This window comes from Sinohyriopsis cumingii, chromosome 4, assembly GCF_028554795.1.
Source record: "Sinohyriopsis cumingii isolate HCF-2022 chromosome 4, ASM2855479v2, whole genome shotgun sequence".
Classification (NCBI taxonomy): domain Eukaryota; kingdom Metazoa; phylum Mollusca; class Bivalvia; order Unionida; family Unionidae; genus Sinohyriopsis; species Sinohyriopsis cumingii.
Window position 1 is genome coordinate 96,579,317 of NC_142964.1, and position 20,407 is coordinate 96,599,723.

A 20,407-nucleotide genomic window follows, 5' to 3' on the forward strand; every position below is an offset into this window, starting at 1 on the left:
GCGATCTGTGACAAAGACAACTATTTTTTAGAAAATTTTTTGAATTACTTTCTCATGAAAAAATGATAACATGGTTTTAATGTCATTAAATTCAGAATACGATTACTCAGACATATATGTACATTCCTTAGTTAAGGAAACTACGGAGGTACCGGTACAGAGAAAAAGCACCGTAGTACCGTAAACTGGCGTGCCGATAACACAGCGCACTCTTAATTTTCAGAAAATGGAACACAACCAATGTTGTGTCCAAGCTAGTCCTACCATAAGTAAAATAGTTTTGGTGTACATGATATTATAACTAATATACTGGATTTAATAGTAATTTCTTTTTAGAAAACAAAAACACATTTATTATATATCTAAGTGTGAAATATAAAGACTTTATATATATAACTTTCGGATTCTTTGATTCCTATATTTTTACATGCGAAAAATATATCCTTATATTTTCAAAACGAAAGTGTAAGATTTCCTATCATGACATGAATCAACAAAAACGATTACATTCTGAACTATAATAAATAAATAGAAACTGACCTACATATTCAGAAATGAAAATTAATCTTTGATAAAGAAATTTTGTTTGAGACTTGCGTTGTTTTCAGATAGGGTCGAATAGTTTACAAAGTGACACGAATTAAATTTACTACAACAGATTAGATCAACCCAATCCTACCACTTTCTAAAACCATATGCCAACAATTAAAGTTATCAAAAATATATGAAAGATAGGACATGTAGATTAGAAATCAGGAAGGATTATAAGGGCTAGAATGTATATATAGAAGTGCAAAGACAAATATAAAGTTAGATCAATCAATATATATGTAATGTATTTGTGAAAAACCCAGATAAGTGTGTGTGTGTGTGTGAGAGAGAGAGAGAGAGAGAGAGAGAGAGAGAGAGATTTAGGTACAAGATCTTGAACGAAAATATTAATTTAACCAAGAACATAGAACAGATCTGTGTTGACATAATATTAGTAATGATTTTATCATATCAAATTTCCCTTGTTTTTATTTATACATCTGTATAGCCATCTTTTCAACTACATCATCAAGACTGAATATATGCCATTTAAAAAGACCGATGTATACACAGGGCTGAACGATTTGAAAACCATTAATATAATCCATTTAAATCTTTACCAAAGAATAAATATGCATTACTTTCGAGTAATTCTTACGTAAACAAGAGACGACAAACACAGCTTGCGAGTGCCAGAGCTTCAGTACACTGATCTCGGTTTAATATAACTACGGTGGCTAGTCAGTAAAAATAAGTGCGTTTTAATTCTGAACACACATGGGGAAAGAAATCTCCCGAGTTATATTATTAAGAATTAACATGCAGTCACCTAGCAATCGGCGCCATGCAAATTTCGGGGTGTATTGACAAACTGAGATGGCGATGTTAGGAATAGAAAGTAGGCAAATTTAGTATACTTACAGATATTTCGATTAAAATTTTATTGATAAGTGGAACTATAAATATTTACTCCCTATTTCGAAAAGCTTTTTAAAATAGCAAATATTCTCACATAATTTATGCGCTAGAAATAGGAGACTCACCTTCACACTGACTTCAAACAGGAAGCGACGGACTGTCACATTGTAGAATCGTGTTAAGAAAAGGATCGATAGATGAATTTATCTGCAGAAATTTATGAAATAATGAAGCACGCGGTACACAGAAACAAAGAAACGCTAAATACAGGTGATGATATATGTAATGTGACGAGGTCGCAGGTATAAAACTTGCAGAATATACAATATTACAAAGTTAGTACGATCTCTTTCATCTGCTCAATTTTTGTAAAACTTGCCCACGAACTAGTACCTAGCAAACTTGAGGCAGCTCGAGCCGAATAAGGGCTTGTCCCGTGCGTAGGGCAAATTGATTTGTCATACCCTGATTATATACTGCGATATAAATCAGTAAAATAATGGAAACTGCATGAACATTCGGGTATAGAAATTGTTTCTTGATGAAGATATTTAATTTGCCACCTTTCGCTTCCCTATAATGTTTCTTTCCTTTCAAGTTCCGGTGCTTTCTCGCTCGATTTAACTTGCTGTTAAATATGCTACGGTTAGATTTCATATAGTTATCGTATGCATTTCTTGTATTTGAAATTTGATTATTTGTTCTTCATTTCTATTATGCATTTTCTTTCTGGAGCAATATTCAGCGTCGAAACCACGCGGACAGAGGTGAGATTTGATTGGTATGTAAAGACGAGCACCTTAGACCACAATACTATTCCACTCGGCGCCTTTCTTGAAAATATATATTAAGTTTATTACCTAAAACCAGTTCCTTACGGTTTAAATAGAAAAAAAAAGAAAGATAAACTATATCCTTTACAAATATCATTAGCGGCCGCAAAAAAAGAGAAAGACATAATAAGATTTTCTGTAATTTTTAGGACAATTACGTCTTGAAGCGGATGCGTACTTGCACTCGGAATGCAAGAATCCATAGCGATGCTACCTAACAGATCCGAAAAATGCAATAACCGTCAGTAAGCTTAGTTAGAAAATTATGGGATACATAATTGTGTGCAGTATGCACTGTGACCCTCAATATGAAAATCCATTTTTTAAAATGCCGTCATATGATTTTAGTCAACACCACACCATTTAAACGTCATTGCATGAAAATGAAAGTCGGAAATAGTGATAATGAAAACAAAAAGAAAATGAGATTTTAAGAGGCTGCGAATGAAAATCATAATCTTTTTAGTTATAGTCAGTTTCTCATCAGACATATTTTTCTTTCTCTGAAATATGGAAAACTATAGCCAGATTTATCACGGATTTCAATTTGTATTTCTTACATCAAAAACTTGACATACTCTATATTTTCACATAGTCAAAAAGGTGCAATTCAACCATGAATCACTTGATACTTGTGCGTGAATGTGACGATGTATATGGTTGGGGTAGGTACTCCCAGTATTTTATTTAAACTGTTATAGAAGTCCCATCCAGGCTCTATTTTGTTGGAAATTAAATTTAGTGAAAGATAGATATAAAGCTCCGAGCCCCCAATCAGCAATGCCGACGGTTAGATGGTTAAATATACAAAAAGGTTTAAATTCAATGAATAACTATTTAAAAACAATTAAATAATCAAACGACTAAATTTTCAATTATACTCCTTCCGCTCGACCCTTTAATAAGCCTATTGCATCACTTGATTAACATTGTGAGATTGATTTCCACCTGCCCTTGTATTTCTACTCATCTGTTATTCTTTCTTTCTCTTATTTCTCCCAATTCCTTCTCCTTTTCCTCTCTAAACTTTTATCCTAATTCTTTCATCTCCTCTTCCTCGACTTTCTCTAGACTCCTTCACCTCCTCGTCCACTCTCCCCCCCCCCCCCCACATACACATCTGTCGACTTTGACTGTCTCGGCTACAGCCTCAATTCCGTCTCCAACTCTTGAAGACTTGGGACTCACTGGAACCGGAAGTTCTCAGCCCCCTCATCCCACACTACACGCAGCCTATCATCAGATAACGGCTATTACATTTCTTCGGTTACGCATTCGTTCAAATCGAGATACCCATATGTTCTTGTACGGTAAAGCAACGTTATAATACAGCACGATATGAATTACTTCTTATACAGACATCAATAAATTCCGTCACATCAGTACATATTCCTAATCCCGTTATATTAATTAATATCACAATAATCAGACGTATTTCTTTACCTTACACTTATACAAAGTACACAATTATTCAAATATCCATGCTCTGATTTATGCATTCGTCCATAGTAACTAATCTTACATATTTCAACCACTTCCAAATTCACAATTCAAGTATGTGTAGATTCTAACATAACGCATTAATAAATGCACTGGTTTACTACGAAGTAATCTAATAGTGAATTACATCATTAATTCTGACCACAACATAACAACCTACATAATTCTCTGCGTAAGGCTCAAGCCCATTTCTCAAATACGCATGTAAATGAAACACTACAAAGGCAATTCTACATACTAAGCGATCCTAGTAATTAAGTGTACATACTACAAATAATTACAATTATAATGCCGTAAAATTCTGTAAAAATTGAGTAAAATAACTTACTGACCTTTTCGAAGCTTTGTCTTTCTTTAGAATCTACCTTTAAGGTCTGCCGCCATATTACGAGTGGCTTCTTTTCTTGGAGTAAACCCTAGTGGACTTTCCTTTTGATCATTGTACTAATCTTGAACATATAGGTGTGATAACGGCAAGCCTTTGTTAAGTGACGCGACCGGTCGCCTTTGCCAAATCAAGTTTCTGGTCTCTGGCTGGTCATGCTAAGCTTGTGTACGAGTTCAACACTAACTCCGCGGAAATGTTTAGAGATCAAACACAAAGCCGCGGTAATATTCCCAAGACAGGTAGATTATAGCTTATACATGACTTTATAGCTTGGGCTTAGCAAACGTGACAGTGAAATAAAAATATCTGCATAATCCATTAAAGACTAACGATAAGCTAATGTTTTAAAACTATGTTGCCTACACATTTTTACATTTTTATCGCTTATCTTACTCGTGATTTTTTCAAATGATGCCTGTACCACCAAACTAAGTATCCAAGGACTGTAACCATCGTTTCTTCTGTAAAGTTTGATTAATAAATTATTAAAATAGGAACAGATGAAACGGTTTTAACAAACACAAATATTACACTATAAAATCAACACATGCCTCAAACCTAAAATTAATTTATTCTTTGTGTCGTCTTGATAAACAACCCATCTAGTGTTGTGAAACGCATTCAACGAGTGTATGAATTTCAGACTAAATGCATTTAACGAATGTAGGAATTTGAGACTAATGCATTCAAGGAGAGTATGAATTTGAGACTAAATGCATTAAGGGGTGTAGGAATTATAGACTAAATGCAATTAATGAGTGTGGGAATTCCAGACTAAATGCAATTAATGAGTGTGGGAATTCCAGACTAAATGCATTCAACGAGTGTAGGGATTGGCGACTAAATGCATTCAAAGAGTGTAGGAATCTAAGACTAAATGCATTCAACGTGTGTAGGAATTTGAGAATAAAAATGCATTCAACGAGTGTATGAATTTGAGACTAAATGCATTTAACGAATGTAGGAATCTGAGACTAAATACATTGAAGGAGTGTAGGAATTGAGGCTAAATCGGTTTAGTGTTAATGTGAACCTAAGTAGCACTCAAAGCTAGATTGCTCATTAAAGCAATGACTGCAAGAGTCAATCTCTTAAATACCTTCAGCAGACGCGAAACCCAAGCCATATGTTTAAGTTATCTAATACTCAAGAATCGATTGCAACTGACATGAAGACCATATTACAGCAAATCATTAGACACACAAAAAACTAAGTGTGTTACAAATTTTGGGCATCATTATAATAATGTATTAGGAGCGGACTCATAGCTACCTGAGAAATAAAAGGCAATATTTACGGGGGGTGTTTTGTCGATGTAAAATACGACAGGGAAAGGTTAATTTAAGATGAAAAATAATTTTAGTTATATTGCATGATACAGCAAAATCTTACTATGTAAATGATAGGTCCTGTTCTTGGAATACGTAAACTGCACAAGCATTAGCAACGTAGAATCAAACAGTTGTCTTGGTGAATTTTCTTTTTGAATGCTAATGCTTGATTTGTAATATAAAGGCTCTGACGTGGGTGCTAATTGTTTTTTGACGTCATGAAACATTTTAATATTTATTTGTTTAATGCCTAGCTGAATAAAATGTTTTAGAACTTAGATTGGGACAGTGGACGGAAAGATGCAGTTGCAGTGGTATTACAACTATCCAATGGGATATCATTTTTAAGTCCTGCCTATTTCCACACCGTTTTTATATAGTCCAGAATAAACAATGGTCTGAGCCTAATACTAGACAAATTTATTTCCTGGAACTAATTTGCCAATACGCAAATGGTAGCCTGCTATATCTAACAATAATAAGCAACAGTTGACTTCATTACATAATGGCCATTGCAACCGTTGTTAGAGTTTGTGATCGATTAAGCCATTGTTGTAGTTTCCGGTAGGTAACATTACCGTTTGAGGTTATGGCAACAGCAAACAATATAGGCTTGATTTGTCTATTCGATAACATAATCAAATGTTGTAATAAATATGCTTTTAGAGAACAGCGATTGATCTACTCTGTTTAGAAAGCGGATCAGCTATATTTTTTTTTGTATACTTATTTCATGCCCTGGAAATTGCGTCCGTTTATTTACTGAGCAAGCATATGCATTTTTTAAATTCGAAGTAAGAATGTTTGACTGTTTTCAATCGTACGCTTACCTCATTGAATACATACACGATAACTTGTTAGTTTCTAGTGAAGCATAGACCTACAAAACGCTCTGAACATATTCAAACAAAAAATGAAGATATTGTAGCTTGGAATCATCCAAACACACAAATAAAGATACTGTAACTGGAATCTGTCAAACACACAACAAGATAATGTGGCTTGAAGTCAGCCAAATACACAAAAAGATAATGTGGCTTGGAGTGAGTCAAACAAACGAATAAAGGATACAGTAGCTAGGAGTCATCCAAACACACAAATCAAAATACTCTAACCAGGAGTCATCCAAAACATACAAATAAATATACTATTGCATGGAGTCGTCCAAACACACTTATAAAGATACTGTAGTTTGGAGTCATACAAACACACAAATAAAGATAGTGTTACTTGAAGTCATTGCTGCATCAAAATATAAATCGAAATTAGGAGATATGATTTCGCAAGTGTGTCTCACTGTTGGGAAGAATTCCCTAGTTTTCAGGCGCTCTTTCTTATTGTACCCCATACTTAATCAAATACTAGTAGCAAAGAACAAATTGTAATTCAAGAAGGGGAAATAACGTTGCTCGCTCGATATATCTGAAACCTGTAGCTATTGTAAAAGTGCACTGTCTTTGATTTTACTGGTTCATTCCATTACTGTATAATGTGATCCCACTATGGCACAGAACAATAGAGATTTCAAAACCCGATTGCCATGAAAATTATCGGGGATTTACCTATCAACCATGGCAGGAAGAAAGGATATATAGGATTAGTAGAGGCACATTAGGGTTTTCAATAATTTATCATTGGCTACCTAGAAAAACCAACTACGTGTGTGATTTGGATATTAAAGTAGCTTCAACAATTTTTCAATCATATCGCTGTGATGTCTGCCGTGCGGCAGTTTATAGTGATGTCTAGCACTGGCGCATCATGCCGCAGACATGTAGCATCATGTCCCACTTCGTCACATTATCGTGATACCAGGCCGACCAGTCCTATCAATAACATTTTAATGCTGAACATCTAGCAAGGCGGCTGTTAGTACTATTTTTTTTTTAGTTTTAGGTATGACTCGGCCTGGGTGCGAATCCGTAAACTCCCGCATCCGAGGAGAACGCTCTAACCACTTAGGCCACCAGAGTGATCAAAAAAAAAAAAAAAAACAAGTAAACAGAAAATATATCCATTTAACTGAAATACCATAAATCTATTGGGTGGGAGAGGTTCAAGATTATAGCTGTGGTTTCCGACTATGCAGCTAGTTTTGTAGGGAAAAAGAGAAGTTTGTGTTTTTGATGTATGTACCATCGAGGACCCAGAAAAAGGGGTTACAGTTAATTACTTCATGAATGTGACAAAAATTTCAAAGTATTATTGCTTTGTGTAATGCTGGGATTTATACCCAGCTGTGCAATATCTTAGATCCTTTGGAAACAAAAAGAAATTACCACACAATGTCTCTTATGGCGTTAATAATCCTGAAATAATAACAGTTTAGATGATTTTTATATTATTTGATATTGTATAAGACATGACAAGATAAGATATGACGTGACATATTATATTACATTATATTATATTATATTATATTATATTATATTATATTATATTACATTATGGAAGGTGATAAAATGTCACTGGAAATATTATATTATATTATATTATATTATATTATATTATATTATATTATATTATATTGTGTTGTGTTGTGTTGTGTTACGTTACGTTACGTTACGTTACGTTACGTTGTGTTGTGTTGTGTTGTGTTGTGTTGTGTTGTGTTGTGTTGTGTTATGTTGTGTTGTGTTATGTTATGTAGGGAATTGGGACTACATTCATCATCACTAAATGTAAACAGAAGCGAAAAAAGAAAGGTTGTTTCAAAGCTGGCCGGCGTAGAATAGGAAGAAGAATTCCAGTTATCTCCCTTATTTCGGCTCAACAATTTAAAAAGGATTCGACCGTTAATTTAGATAATCTAATTCAAATCCCTGTTAATTCGTCAATCTTTGTGTCAACTATCCAAGAGATACCTCTGCGTATTGCATTATTCAATGCCCAGTCAGTAGGACCACCGGAAAAGCGCACAGAAATAGTTAATTTTATCAACGACCAGGATATTGACGTCTTTTTCCTGACAGAAGCATGGTAAAAACATCAAGCGATGAGCCCAAGTGTACGGATCTAACACCCACTGGTTACTCCATCAAATCGTTCCCCCGTAACTCTCGCGTAGGTGGAACTGCTGTCATCACAAAGAACTCCATGATCAAACGTCTTAACCACACCACAACATTCAGTTTCGATCACACATCGTTTGAACTAGTCCAAACCACACTCACACTGGAGCAAAGGTCAGTCCATTTTTCTGCCTATACCGCACTCCTTCTAGCAGAAAAACGAGCTGGCTGACCCTCTCTTTTTCGAGCAGTTTCCGAATCTCCTGGAGTATGGAAAATCGATAGGTGGCAACCTGATTATTCTTGGAGATTTCAACTTTCACTTTGACTGTCCCGGAAACCCAAACACATCAAAACTCATGACTCCATTAATGTTTTCATCCTCAAACAGTCAGTTAACCAACTCACCTATAAACATGGTCACATTTTAGACTGGATTCTTCATAGACCTGATGATAACATTCTACGGTCCTCCCTGGTATCCCATGACCTTGCATCAGATCACTTCTGCATTATATGCCATCTTGACGTATCAGTCCCTAACCCTCCACCTTTATCTGCTACTAAGAGAAACCTCCGAATGATAAATAGAACCAAACTAATGCACGACATCCAAGCAAACCTAACAACTTGCTTACCTCCTACAGCAGAACAACTCGATAACTGCCTGCGTTCATTGCTTGACAAACATGTCCCAGCTAAAATGTGCAGAGTATCAATTCAAAAGTGTTCTCCATGGTATAGCAGTGTTAGAGACCAGCTTCGCACTTCTAAAAGAGACCGCCGTAATGCTGAGAGGCTTTGGCTTTCCACCAGACTCACTATTCATAAACAAATCTATGAAGCCGCTAAGAAGAATCTCACAAATATAGTCCATGCAGCGAAATCAGCCCACTACACTATTAAGATCATGGAAAGTTCCAGCTGCAAAGAGTTCTTCGAGATTACTAACAAGCTAATGTCAAGGAACAAATCTACACCACTTCCAACTACCTACCCTCCAGTCGACCTTCCGGACATGTTTGCAAATTTCTTCCGTGACAAAGTACAAACCATTAGAGATAAGCTTGACACCACAATTTCAATTGACTCGTCGTCACCATACAGTTGGGATACAGAATTTGAGCGGCAACAATCAGCAGCATTTGAACCTGTCTCTATGGATTTCGTACGTACAATCGTGATGAAGAGTGCACCAAAGTCATGTGAACTTGCTCCAATTCCAACATCACTGCTGCTTGGGTGCGTTAATCCAGTATTGCCTTCACTAACTGATGTTATTAATACCTCTCTCTCATCAGGGGAATTCCCATCATTTTTCTAAACTGCCATTGTAAAGCCTCTGCTAAAGAAACCAACACTAGACCATAACGATTTAAAGAACTACCGCCCAGTTTCTAATCTCGCATTCATATAAAAAATCTTAGAAAAGGTTGTTCTATCCCAGCTTGTATCTCATCTGAATTCAAACAGTCTTTTTAGCAATGTACAATCTGCATATCGCCCTTGCCACAGTACTGAAACTACTCTTCTAAAAGTAGTTAATGACATTCTCTCTGCTTTGGATAGCGGAAAGATTACAGTCCTCACCCTCCTTGATTTGTCTGCAGCATTTGACACAATATGCCATGATATATTACTACACCGTCTCCAGCATGTATTTGGCATTCATGATACAGTCTTACTGTGGTTCAAGTCCTACTTGGTCAACAGGATACAAATTGTGTCTGCAAATGGAATACACTCCAGCCCAGTTGATCTATGTTGTGGTGTTCTAAAGGCGTCTGTTCTTGGACCTGTTCTCTTCATTATATACACTCAGCCGGTCTCAAGTATCATAGATCATCATCCAGTGTCTCACCAATTGTACGCTGATGACACCCAAATATACAAATCTAGCCACCCAACTAAAGTTGATGCTACCATCCAAGATGTAGAGATGTGCATTTCTGATGTGAAATCATGGATGACATGTAACAAGCTGCAGATGAATGATGATAAAATTGAGGCCATTCTGATCACAACACAAAGACTTTCTCATTCACATCCTTTACCTCAAACAATAGATATCAGCAACACCAATATTAAATTCACACAATCAGTACGAAACCTAAGTGTTACTCTGGACAGCACTCTCACATTGCACCAACATGTCATGAACACATGCAAGGCTGCATATCTTGAGCTGAGACGCATCAGCTCCATTCGCAAATATCTTTCAGCTGATGCCACTAAAACACTTGTGTGTTCATTAGTACTTTCAAGATTGGACTATTGTGACTCATTTATGTCTGGTTCATCTCAATATCTGCTACAGAAACTTCAAAAAGTTCAAGACACAGCTGCTCGGATCATACTTAGAGTACCACGATCAGAGCACACCTCCCCGCTGCTATGTACCCTACACTGGCTATCCATTCGATCCAGAATCAAACACAAAATTTGTTCTCTGTGCTACGTTTCACTGTCGGACTCTAGTCCAACATACCTATCCGACCTCACCCATGTGTACACACCAGCAAGATACTTACAATCTTCTGACAATCGTATACTCATTATTCCCACTATGAAAACAAAGTCATATGGACAGCGTTCTTTTGCATACCAAGGCCCAGCAACGTGGAATGAATTGCTCAATGAATTTAGACACAAAGACACAGTGATCACATTCAAGAGGGCTCTCAAAACTCACTTATTTCGACTGCAAGAACAAACTTAAAGACCTAATAATGTTTCCTACCTTAAATATTCTCAGCATGTTTTTTTATGTTTTCTAATTTCATGGTGTTTGTTTTTGTAAACATATCATTATATGTTTTTTTATCTTATAGGTGTTGTCTAATGTTGTAAAGCGCTTAGAGCTTCTAAAGATTAGGCACTATACAAAGTCCTCGTTATTATTATTATTATTATTATTATGTTATGTTACGTTACGTCACGTCACGTTTATTACATTACATTGCTTTACATTACATTATATTCTATTATATTATATTATATTATATTATATTATATTATATTATATTATATTATATTATATTATATTATATTATATTATATTATCATTGCTTTAGTATTTCGATATATCAATACAGAAGGCATATGAGCTTGTGATTCACACAATATGAATGAATAGGCATATCACTGTGGCTTCAACAGTAGACTATTGTCTATATACTTTGTAGATCAGTGATGAATTTCTAGTTATTAATAATTAAGAAAATAAGAATGTAAGGTGAAGAAAAAACTAATTTCGGATTTAATCTACCTTTTTTAATGAACATAATATGTTGAAGAATTTCATCGAACTCTCTTTGCCTTCCCAACAACTTTGTTGTACTGCATATGCTAGTTTTGTCGTATTTAATTTGTTCTGGCTAGTTTAAACCGGTAGGCCATTTTGATCCCCAAGTTTTAAAACTTTAGAAACGAGGAAGTTACTTTCCGTTACGATTATTATTTTTTTCAAACACCCGGCTCGTTGCTCATCAAAATAAGTTGTTACAACAATAAAATCTGCTTCAGGTGACGTCGGATTTGTTTGATAACCCTGGCGCAGTGGTCGTCTATATTTTAATTGATGAGAAAGTCCTAGCGCAGTGGTCGTCTATATTTTAATTGATGAGAAAGTCCTAGCTCAGTGGTCGTCAATTGTTTTAAGAACAACTTGTATTCCTGTTCGGGTTCAGTGGTCGTCCAAGCTTAATTGGATAAAGCTGTATGGATTTGGGGTTATCGTTCTTGGTCGTTTGCTTGTGAGAGAAATCTCACTCACTAACCCCATCCAGCATAGTTACTATAACAACAAGAAACTTCTAGGTCAGCACTCATCAAAATAATTTGTATCAAAGGGCCTACCCACACACTAAAGGTCATAGCAAAATGAACCAGGACAATTCTAAAATTGTATGCAAGTCAATAACTAAATCCAGATTTTAAAAAACAAAAACAAATAAACATGTAGCATACTGTACCAATGTCCTTAAAACTCATTTAGTGTGCGACCTGATACAGGAATAGGAGATCCATTTAAGGAGGTAAAGATAAATTAAAAAGTGATGTATGTTTTATGTACAAGCCATTGACCATTTTCAGTAACTATGCTTGACCTAATAATGTGCATTCACTGAACAGATATAGGACACAATGTGATATGATATTATGGCAAAATTAATAATACTGAACTGTACATTGTGCAGCAGCAAGGTGTGGAATTTATAGCTTGCATATACAACAGGGCCAGTAACATCAATATGCACGTTTAACTGTTTCTGTATGCCCTGTATCACTGCCACATGATGCAATATTTAATTAGGAAGGGGACAATTAAGTCACGAGCTACGGAACCAGCAATTGTGTAGTGGTATACTAAATGCTGTAATTGCCGAAAATAATTATTTGAAGAAAAATGCGTAATATTTCAGAAGAATCATGTTTATGGTGTTATGTATATTTGATTTAATTTATATTTGATTAATTTTAATTGTTTGTATGTTACTTTTAATTTTTTAATTCTATTACATGCCATTGTAATGCAACTTTATTTACTGGATTTTACATTTTTCAGAAGTTTAGTTCTATTTGGTCTGACTGTTTTTCATAAGCAACTAATATTAAAAACTTTGTATCTATTGCCGACCTAGTTCCTGACCTTGATTCAGAAACAGTAAGAGTTGAAGTAAACAACATTTTTTCTTTATTTATTTTATTCTTTCTTACACTAAGATTCATAAAGTGAAATCGAGGCCATACTTGGAGTACGTGATGTTAGGTCTGTAAACAGATTATATGTTGTTCTAGAAGGGTGATCATGTGACACACGCATGGGAATCTGTTTTGCGTCTTAAATTAGTGCATAACTGTTTTCTATAAAGCATTTGGGCAGCCGGGCTTTAAACCATTGACACTTAAAAGTGTTTAACTGTGACCTGTTTGAGTTGAATTTTTTTAATTTTTATTTAAATTATTTGGATTCCAAGAGATTATTTTTCCCTGGAAATACTTGTGCTCTAAATTAATTCTTGGACAAGGACAGTTATCAAAATTTACACAGAATTCAAACGCTGGAATATTATTTTCTGTCATTCAACAAAGAACTGTCGATACATCAGTACGACGCTTACCACAGCATACGTCATCGCTACCCATTTTGGATTTCAACGGGATTCGAACTCAGTTTTATTAGGACATTTTATTACTGGGACTTTCATTTTTTAATTCTTGAATTATTCTTGACTATTTTTGGATTTCATTGGTAGAACAGTAAGTTCTTTTTCTCGATTTTACCTCGTTTTTCTAGAGAAATAATTTTTTGGTTAAATTTTACAAAGCTTGTTGTCTTCACTATTTTCTTGTTATGTTTTGTAAGAGCCTAAACGTAACAATGGGTAAATTGTATGCATTAGTAAACTCGACCAAATGTATTTTAATTTAATCGCTTTCACGAAACATATACTACTGAAATGGAGAGTTATCACCGTGAATGGATTTTTGTAGCGTTCACCGAAAAGGGAGTTTTCAAAAATGCGGTTACCAGTATATTAATTTCATCGTTTTGAAAGTTTTCTTTTGGGTAGATTATTCATGAGGAGTAAGCTCGATTTTCCGATCTTATCACAATGTTATAGTAATTTGGCAAAATGAATATACGTTACGGTCTATGGGAACTAATGTAGTTTTATGTGCCCTATTATCCAACAAACAACAGCATAGATCAAAATCAGTATAACTTAATTTGTAATTACTTCAATATTTCTCCTGACCAAAAGTGAATAATATAATTATTGTCAGTGGACGTATATCATTATTGCAAACAGAGGGAGACATGACGGAAGATAAGAGAAGACGAATCAGACCAATAGTGGGATAGAGGATGGAAAATACGATACAGTCCTGAGCAATATAACTCATAAACAACACCGGAAGAAGAAGTATGATGGACTTTGTTCTTTCTATTAGTTATCAGCTGATAAACAGCGAATGGAATATCCAATCTAATATTAGATTGGATGTCATATTCATTTCAGTTGGTAAAGAACAAAAAAGAAAAAGTATTATACAGTAACTGATTGACAAGACTACGATATCAGCAAGTTGTATAGGACATAAAACAAATAAACACGTATTTATTAGTATACTTATGGTTGTGGCAGTCATTTACTTTTTTAAATAGATCAACTGATTAACTAGCTAGTCTGTATATTAGTGATTCGCTGATCTTTTTCCCTTCTTGCTGCTCGAAATAAACTCTTTGGCACAATGTTAAATACCAAGCAAATTACAGATTAATGCAAAAATTAACAAAATGGCATCAGCGACAATTAAAGAAATATTTTTTCCGGCCAGTCTTAAAGTCCGACATTTTACAGAGCCAATGATGCTAGGCAATGATGCTGCTCCTTAATATCTGATTGAACCAAATATTCACCAATATTGTTATTTTACCTTTCTTAATGTATCAACGAAAGATTGTCGCAGCTGCCACCGCTGCTACCACCTCCCGCACCGAGCCATCAGTTCGCTTCACGCCTTCTATTAATCGTTTTACAAATTTACAATCTTTAGACCAATAATTCTTGCTATAATATCAATAGCTCCAAAAGTATTAGCAGTTGTTACACTTTTCACTTTACATGTCCGTTTTAGCCTTGCGCTTAATGGTATCTACTCTGCAGCTCTGAGATTGATTCCGCTATTATTGATAAAGTTACTTTTCATATCTATTTTAAATCCTGCTACATATGCTCCAATTATTACATTTCTTTGAAAAGATTTTCCATGTCAACGTTTCTAACTAGATCTATTTCTCAAGTAATGTCGTATCTCGTTGTCACGCAATTCAAGTTTTTAACTAATTTAATTCTCTTTCGTCTTGTAGATTAGAAGATTTCGAAGGTTTTTCACTATTAATGTTTTCATTCTGTTCATTGATCAAAATAACGTTTGGGTAACGTGATAATCAGAAATGAAGGTAACTAGAATTGCTAATTAGGTAAAATGTAATTCATAAAGCACTTGAGAAAGTCACTTTATAAAATTAAAGACCCTTCAACAGGTGAACTTAAATGTTTTCTGAAAACGTTCGCAAGAATTAAATCAAGCACACGTGTAACAATGTACGAATATATAAAACAATTAGAGAGGAGGTTAATAAAAAAATAACATGGCTGTGAATCATAGACAAATTCACTAACTTTTCCGAACTACCTTCCCCCAGAAAAAAGATGATAGCAAAAGAAATATTCTATTTGTTCAAGATTTATCGACCAAGAGATTAATTAATGTCAACTGTTTTCAAAGCTTTGCAAACTGTTAAATGAATCGAAACGTCTTACTAAAGAGTGTTTATTTGAATGTTTGTTAATTGGAGATGAAATCTACCTTTAAGGCGCTTACTCCTCCGTAATGATAACTGTCACATTGAAACAGTCCATTGTTTGAGGAGTCTGCTAGTTATAAAAATAGTGTCAAATCTACTTTTCATGATGGGAAATCAAACTTCTTCTAATAGCTTTTTCATTTTTACGGGTAAGTTTTAACTGGTCATCTTAAAACCATGCAGTATGACAACACTGAGTGTGCAGTGACTAATTCAAGATTCCATTTTATCCATAGGCTTATTTTCGTACCATACATAACATTTAAATGGTTTTATTTGTGTAGTATAAGTCATTTACATATAACTATTACTATGATATTTTTGCCATAAAAGTTTTACTTTTTAAACTTATCTCAATCGTGAAGCCACCATCTTTCTTGTCGTATAGAAATGATACCACTTGTAAAAGATTCCATCTATATTCGCTCCCTTTAAATCTTTTATCACATGGTCTCTTAAGAATACCTCTCTGACTATAACAATCTCTTTGCTGAGAAAAAGAAGACTGAGCTTTGCAAATATAGATATATTTTTGACAGCCTTACTTTCTCACCTACTTTTTTCTTTGTTCGTTTTTTGTTGATTTTTGTGGGGGTGGAGGTCATAAGCATATGTTGTAAGAAAGCCGAGTAAATTTATCAATACTTTAGTTTGTTATGTATATTTAAATTGCATTGTTTGTTAGCTTTTTATTCGTTATATACTATGGATAATTGTATTTTTGGACTTGACGTTGTTCAACATCAGGTTCATTTTCTACCTGATCTGAATCATTCATTTTGTTTTCGTAAACATCATGTTTATCTCAAATTGAGTCGAGAACATTGGAAATTCCCCATGAATTGCCCGGTCTACCTGTTGTTTACCACATTGTACGTTATAATTTTAAATAGAGACATTCAAACTTAAACTACGATTTTATCTTGTAAACATATTGAACTTTCCAGAATATTTCAATAGGAAATAGTTTTTTTTTATAAAATGTTAATTGTTAAATGAAGTCAAGTAGAGGACAATGCAATTTTGTTTATATAGAAATTATTCATTCGTGCTGTACGATGTGAGCCGAATCAGTTTGTATTATTGTTGTATCCAGTATTTTACTTGGGCTGGAATTTATTTATTAAAGTTATTTATTTCAAGTTATTCATTCCTGTTTATACAAAATTATTCAGAAAAACATTCTTGGATATAGAGAGTTGGATTTGTAGTGAGAGTTCAAATAATGATATATGCTTAAATTGTATTATTGTGAATCAACAAAAGACTGTCGGGACATTACTAGTATACAGGCAACTAGAGGCACATCAACACATCCAGCATTAGATTTATGTAGAATACCACTAAGGTTTGTTCATTTGGACATGTGTTTGAAATTCTAGGATTATTTGGGATTTATTTCGCAAAACCGTATGTTATTTTTACACTTTTCATATTGTAGTCCAGGGATATACATTATATGTTGAATTTTACAAAACTTGTTGGTTTCTAATCTTTTCGATTACATATTAATAGACCATAGGGTCGTAATAAGATCTATATTCTTCCTTTCAAGCTTAAATTGGTGACATGCTTATAGATCGATAGCTTGATTTATTCTTTCGATCAATAAAGTTTTGTAATGTAGCAATTTATACCCATTTTCCTGTTTCATTTTATGCGAAAAACAGCTTTCATAATCTGATTTTAAAAATTCGATTAAATATTCACACTACGTAAGTTTATTTCGTATGAGTAACTTGGAAAAGTTTTAATTTTTCTCTTCAACAATTCATTTACTATTGCATTATACATTTCCTTTCCTTAACCTAATTGTATTAGTTTTTTCTGCATTTCTGTCTTTGAATATGTTCTAAAAGCCATCTCCTTTTAATGTTTTATGCTTTGTTAACTTAGACATATATCAAAAGACATTATTATTGTGATACTATGTATAATCATTACAAAATGTTATAGTCTTGTAAATCAACTATACCTAAAGGAAAGTACTTCGTGACTACCATAAACCATTCTATATGCCAATCAGTTTTGACCTGTTTGTCTACGCGGACTGTTTAATCATCTAGTTTCTATGTTCATAATACTTTATATGCCTTGAAGATTGTTTCCGTATCGTATATTTATCAATTCTAATTTGTCTCGACAACTAATTGATATTTGCAAATGTAAATGGATCCCTTAAATGCGGACTATCATTAGTGAATATAATTTATTATTAAACGTTTTTATGGCCTATAAAGCGATACATACATACATACATACATACATACATACATACATATATTTTTATTTGATACGTCCTGAATATTCTTTAATTTAATAAGCACATAGGATAACTGACTCCATTGTATGTATGTATGTATGTATGTATGTATGTATGTATGTATGTATGTATGTATGTATGTATGTATGTATGTATGTATGTATGTGTGTGTATGTGTGTGTATGTTTGTATGTATGTATGTATGTATGTATGTATGTATGTATCTATGTATGTATGTATGTGTGTGTATGTGTGGATGTATGTATGTATGTATGTATCTATGTATGTATGTATGCATGTATGTATGTGTGTGTGTTTGTGTGTGTTTGCGTGTGTGTACGTGCATATATATATATATATATATATATATATATATATATATATATATATATATATATATATATATATATATATATATGTCTTGTCTGGTGCAAGTAAATGTTTATATGCTTGGGCTAAACATCTAAAGGCAATATTTTTCTAAAATAGTTATAGAAGCATTTTAGGGCTTCATGAATATTTATGTGTTTCTATGTTGCATGTTCTTTAACTTCTGTTTTAGGTTACTAAACCATTGACTGGCCGTCTGCTCTGGTTAAGGTTCGATCTAATGGAATTTATTTTAGCGTAATTTTAGTGTAATATTGTCAATAGAGACTGATAATTGATTTCCGGTTTTCACAGTATAGGTTTATGATTAATATTAAGTGATATAGAACCGAATTTAGGACCAGAAACCTAAAAGTCTTCAAGTGAATATTGGTTTTACATGAGTTTTTCACCATATGACACAAAATAGTTATGCATTTCTTTCAGCCATGGAATGGTAAAACTTCACTGGAAAACTTTGATAAAGTTACTTCTGAACACAGCTCATAAGTAACAGGAATGTTCGGTTTCATCAATATTACCTACATAGTTTAAGAAAGAATTATATACATGTAATATTCAATGTAAATAAATTAAAGTGGAATTTGATTGAAACTCCCCGAGGATGTATCATTTATCATGTGATGATCCAGCCCCCCCCCCCCCAATACCCCTAGATAGCTATTTTTCAATAAATGGTGACACATTTGAATAATGAGGAGTGTCTGACTACGTGTATAGAGTGTGGAAACCATACATTATCACCTAGAGACCATGTTGAACGCCAAAGCGAAATCGGAGATGAATGGAGACTCTGTAAATGTCTAAAGGTACTTTATCACTTGGATATTATCATCGCCTTGGCAACAATTGCTTCTGTTACGGGATGTTGGTTTTTTAATATATGACTGATGACAGAGATCCTGTGATTCAAACGTTTTCAGATTATCGCTCCTTAAACGTTGTATAATGCTAACAGGGATGGGAGAAAATAATGGGGTGGGTCTCGTATTTCCTTCAATGTTATGGATGAAAATGGATAATTTAAACGAACTATCATACTTCGGAATCTTTGACAAGCCTAAGTGTTGTTCAACAAGAATTGCATTACTTCTAGTGCAATCATGAATCTTTAGATAAGTTTTTTCACGAAGAAAATTGGCGACCTTATTAAGTTACACTTCATAGAAATTGTTATTCGCTAAAAACATCGTCAACAACAACAACAACAACAATAATAATAATAATAATAATAATAATAATAATGATAATGATAATGTATCCGTAAACGTGTGAATGGATCGAAATAAATTGTCATTTCAAATATCAAAAACAGATCGCTTGTAACTGATAGCATTTTCTACCCTTAACGGATGTTGGCAATACAGATATATTATTTAACAGCAATTGTCATGTAGGTGATAAATCAGTTCACGTGGAAAAATAGACAACGCGGCAGCGTTATTAATAATAATTCCGTTATATATGTGTATTAATTACAACATGCCTGCCTCATTTATTTTTTAACCATAAATAGATGATCTCAAATTGGCAATGATTTAATATTCAATCTATGAAACGTGTTCTAAAATGTTCAGATTCTGCGAGCCTTGGAAAGAACAAGCTAGACAATATTCAACGAGCTTCATAAATTTAATATTATATCATTGCCCATTTGCGATCCTGTTTACCACATAGTTTTTATTTTCATTGAAATAGTTTTGAGGGAACGAAGAATAAATAATTTCGTTCATTCTGACTCCAACTGTGCAATATTCATTTGTTGCGCGTAAAAATATATACAGTTCTATGACTATTATCATCTTAAAGTAGCCTTTGTTTACCAATTACAAATAAAAAAAGCAAGTGTCCTTCCGAATAAATA